Consider the following 5,437-nt stretch of genomic DNA (forward strand, 5'->3'; position numbering starts at 1 on the left):
GACTATAGGATTAAGATAGCAATAACACACCCCAATATTTTGTTTTTGGAAAATTAATATTTTTATACTTCTCAACATTTATTTGTTGATAACATTTCAATATAAATGTCATTTTGATTTATGGTTTTTATTGGATCCATATTAATTTTTTTTATTTACTATTTGGTATTTTAAATCTAACAATTTTAATTAAAGAAATCAAGAATAATTATTTTTCAATCAATGTTTCCTTGCTAGTAAGTTGCTCTAGATTTTCCTAATGTGGTCACTTTTGTTAAAGAAAGCTCTAAGTATTATTCCTTATGCAACAAAGTTCATCATTTTCTAACTTATTTTATTAGTTATTAATATCTTGATTCTCTTCCTTCTCATCTTTTAACATTTTTTATTTGTTTCAAGTAAACACCAAGTAAAATTCATTAGATAAAATTGTCATCATTTTTAATTAAATTTTATTCAAATTTCTTAAATTTTACTTTAATTCTCTATTATTTTATTATTAATTCTTATTTGAATTAGATGAGAGAGTAAAATGATTCAAATATTCTTGCATAATTATATTCTCAATTGAATGTACTTATCCAATTCATGGCATAAGTATAGATAAATTTCAAGGAAAATGTTCAATCAAGGACGACACTCTTCCTTCTCATCTTTTAACCTTTTGATTTGTTTCAAGTAAACATTAAGTAAAATTCATTAGATAAAATTGTCATCATTTCTTAATAAAACCTTATTCAAATTTCTTAACTTTTACTTTAATTCTCTATTATTTTATTATTAATTCTTATTTGATTTAGATGAGAGAGTAATGTACTTATCCAAATTCATGGCATAAGTATAGAGAAATTTCAAGGAAAATGTTCAATCAAAGGCCGACACTCTTCCTTCTCATATTTTAACCTTTTGATTTCTTTCAAGTAAACACTAAGTAAAATTTGTTAGATAAAATTGTCATCATTTTTTAGTAAAACCTTATTCAAATTTCTTAAATTTTACTTTAATTCTCTATTATTTTATTATTAATTCTTATTTGAATTAGATGAGAGAGTAAAATGATTCAAATATTCTTGCATAATTATATTCTTAATTGAATGTACTTATCCAAATTCATGGCATAAGTATAGAGAAATTTCAAGGAAAATGTTCAATCAAAAGCCGGCACTCTTCCTTCTCATCTTTTAACCTTTTGATTTCTTTCAAGTAAACACTAAGTAAAATTCATTAGATAAAATTGTCATCATTTTTTAATAAAACCTTATTCAAATTTATTAAATTTTACTTTAATTCTCTATTATTTTATTATTAATTCTTATTTGAATTAGATGACAGAGTAAAATGATTCAAATATTCTTGCATAATTATATTCGTAATTGAATGTACTTATCCAAATTCATGGCATAAGTATAGAGAAATTTCAAGGAAAATGTTCAATCAAAGGTCAACACTCTTCCTTCTCATCTTTTAACCTTTTGATTTGTTTCAAGTAAACACTATGCAAAATTCATTAGATAAAATTGTCATCATTTTTTAATAAAACCTTATTCAAATTTCTTAAATGTTACTTTAATTCTCTATTATTCTATTATTAATTCTTCTTTGAATTAGATGAGAGAGTCAAATGATTGAAATATTCTTGCATAATATATTCTTAATTGAATGTACTTATCCAAATTCATGGCACAAGTATATAGAAATTTCAAGGAAAATGTTCAATCAAAGGCCGACACTCTTCCCTTCATCTTTTAACCTTATGATTTGTTTCAAGTAAACACTAAGTAAAATTCATTAGATAAAATTGTCATCATTTTTTAATAAAACCTTAATCAAATTTCTTAAATTTTACTTTAATTCTCTATTATTTTATTATTAATTCTTATTTGAATTAGATGAGAGAGTAAAATGGTTCAAATATTCTTGCATAATTATATTCTTAATTGAATGTACTTATCCAAATTCATGGCATAAGTTTAGAGAAATTTCAAGGAAAATGTTCAATCAAAGGCCGACATAATTACATCAACTCCAAAGATCCATAAGACAACAAATTTTCATTTTTTATAGTATTTTGAATTAGTAATAATTATTATAATTTTATCCATGAATCTATTTAATCTTCCTAATTTGCAATTGGATTGGTTGTTGCATACTTAAGACAATTGTAGCAAAGGCATTATACAATTAGAATGACAAGGCCAAAAAGGTTTTTTTGTTTCCTAGGGATGTTGCAATGATAACAAAATGAAGTAGAGCATAAATACCACCAGATACTCAAGTAACAGTTGGTTCATTTGTGGATATCACATATCGATGGATAACATTTATTCACTCACGATGGTAGGTCCATGAGGAGCCATATCTCTTCAAGATTTATACAAATGTGTAAATGAATTAAACAGAAACCAGCGCTAGTGTGAAATCTTGTAGAAACCATTATCACATACATGAACTATATCATGTTTCAGACCTTAAAGGGGACACAAACCAACCACTAATATGAAAAGAGTGAATTCAATCCTTGGGCCATTATTATATATATGTGTGTGTGTATATGCCCTTCCAGTGGAGTCCAAACAAAGCCGACCTACATTTATTTTGAAAATATATGTATAAATGAAAATAGATTTGGGTTGATCTTTGTTTGAAGGTAAATTACAAACCAGGGCTAACCTATATTCATTGTTGATATGTGGTTACCACGAAGAAGATAAGTTGTCCATGCTTGGTGTTTTTTTTGTGGGATTGCGTGTCCACACTTGGAGGCTTCCCTAGCATGTTTTAGGCATGAAGAATTCTTTTTTGGTAGGGATTTGGATGTTAGATGAGGATATTTTAAGGGGTTGTAATAATGTGAAGGATTAATCTTTAACCCCTCTAAGGAGGATACACACCATTCCAGGTGGATAATTCACTTTGGACTATTACTTTTGCACTTAGAGGATCATTGGTGGCATGGTATTGCATTGTGGGAGTTCATATTCAACTTTGAAGTGTTTTATGGCATGTTTTAAGACTAATGGAAGGATCCTCACATTAAACAATCATTGGGTGTTCTATACTACATCCACTTTGGAGTGTTTTATGACATGTTTTAAGACTAACTGAAGGATACTCACATTAAATGATCTTTTGACGTTGGATACTACACCAAAACCTCCATGTACCCTTCATTTATTGAGCGGGGTCATTTTTTGGAGCACTTTTGCCCTTTTACTTTGTAAATGTGCTATGAATGCCCATCATTTATGTAATTTGAATTAATTAATCGGTGAAGAAGGCCTCTTGCTTCTTGATAGGCTAGTTAGGGGATTTAGCTTTAAAAATGAATATTTTGATGTAAGGGAAGTTGAGCACCTCCTCCAAAAACAGAGGTCCACTTCCTTTCATCCTTTCATGGTTGTATTGGAGAAAAATCCCTTACCAAGTCTAAACTTTCTTAAATTTTCTCTTGATTCTTGATTTTGAATATGGAGGAATTTGTATAGTGGCTTCATGCAGGGTTTTGTTGATGTGAATCATTATCTCTTCTTGATGTATATTGGTCGATATTTATGAGAGGGCCTTATTGATGTGGGTAAACTCATTTTCACAAATGATTATTAGTGAAATTTGATGATTTGTGTTATTCAATGAGTTATATTCTTATAATTTTGTTTGTTGTTGATGGATAAGTGTTATTAAATATTCACCTTTTTTTCTCTTTATTCTCAAGTTGAACAAGGTTTTCTGTTAGTTTCTCTTTACTTGACCTAATTTAATCTCCCTCGTTTATCCTTGAGAAATTCAAGGTGCTTAGGCCGAGCTTCTAGGGTACACAAGTTATTCTTCCCTAGTCCTTGATGTTAAATCTTCTCAAGCCTCTTTGAACATCTCATCAAAAAAAATTGAGATGACCTAAGCTAAGCTCACTCACTTACCCCGTCTTTGAAGATTGAAGGATGTTAGTGTTGGAGGTCTAAAGAACACATGTTCGTTGTTCCTTAACTCCATTCCCCCCCCCCCCATCCGCCCCCAAAAAAAAAATATTTGTAAACTATGGCACTAATCTTCTATCCTCCATCACCATTTTCCTTGTAACTCATTCAAATTGTTTTGCTAGGATTTTACTTTCCTAAGCATTGCTTGATTGTGTGAGTTTGGGGACTTTTCCCTTTGAACTCAATCCTTGAAGTTACCCAAAATGCCTTAGCAAACCTATCCACATTAAACCGTAAATAGTGAAATATTTTGATTGGTGGTATTTGAAGTAGAAGTCTTAGGGGGCTCTTGACTTGGTTTGATCAAGCAATTAGATCCCTAAGATATACTAGAGAGAACCCTCCTTGAGCTAGAGGAAAGCTAGATAGAAACGAGTATTGGTGAGGTGAAAATTACCCCCCTCCTAAGTACAATGTATTTCACCTAAGCTTTTAGACTTTGTCTTTAAAAGTGTAATATTTTGTTGTAACATGTCCTCTATTAGAGATGAAATATCCTTTATAAACAATTTCCAATCTCCTATCGATATTTTGTTTTGTTTACTGTGATTATTTCCTCCTCTTCTAGATATTTCAATCACAATTCATATTTCCATCACACATCTTCTATGTTGTAGCAAAAATGGACTTTTAATTTCCTTATTAGTTTCTCTTCCCTTTTTCTCCCTTCTTAATAATAGAAAAAAAAAATCACCCCTTATTTTTTTCAACGAATTTTCTAAACTTAATATCGCCAAAATCATATATGCGGTCAAAGACTCTAAATCAAATAAATTCCTAAAATCGGTCAAGTTGGAATGACCCCACAATATTGGGCCAATTTTAACTCTAACAACCATGTAATGAACAATAGTTTATAAACACAAATATATTCTACATAATATTTTTGTCCCCCTTTCAAAATATAACCTAGAATGTAGCAAATGAAATAATCCAAGTCATGAAGCACAAAATTACCCATTAAATCCAAAAGAAACAATATGGAGAAAGAAGATTGAAGAATCTACCTCTCAGAAGTGCAGCCTAGCATTGTGTTCTCATAAAAATGAAAATATATTGTTTATAGATAGTGAATGTTCTAGGCACATGACAGGTGACTAGAAAAATTCATCTCACTGAGCATGGAAAATGATGTAAATGTGACCTTTGGAGATAATGGATAGACTAAGATTTTTGGAAAAGGCACATTGAGTCTCATCAAGGATAAGGGAAGAGCACGAAATTCACTATATGTTGAAGGGCTCAAGCATAATATTCTAAGTGACAACCAATATATGATCAAGGACATGATCTCATCTTTCGTGGCAAATATTGTGAGATAAGGAGATCATCCTAAAGAAAACTAGTAGGAAAAGGAGAAAGAACAATAGATAATGTCTACATTCTCAGTGAAATTCAAGAAGAAAGATGTTACATGAGTAAATCAAATGAAAGTTGGCTATGGAAAAATCATTTGGGAC

The sequence above is a fragment of the Pinus tabuliformis genome, chromosome 1_2 (assembly GCF_031772625.1).
Source record: "Pinus tabuliformis cultivar Carrire ecotype Pingquan chromosome 1_2, CPIR1, whole genome shotgun sequence".
NCBI lineage: Eukaryota > Viridiplantae > Streptophyta > Pinopsida > Pinales > Pinaceae > Pinus > Pinus tabuliformis.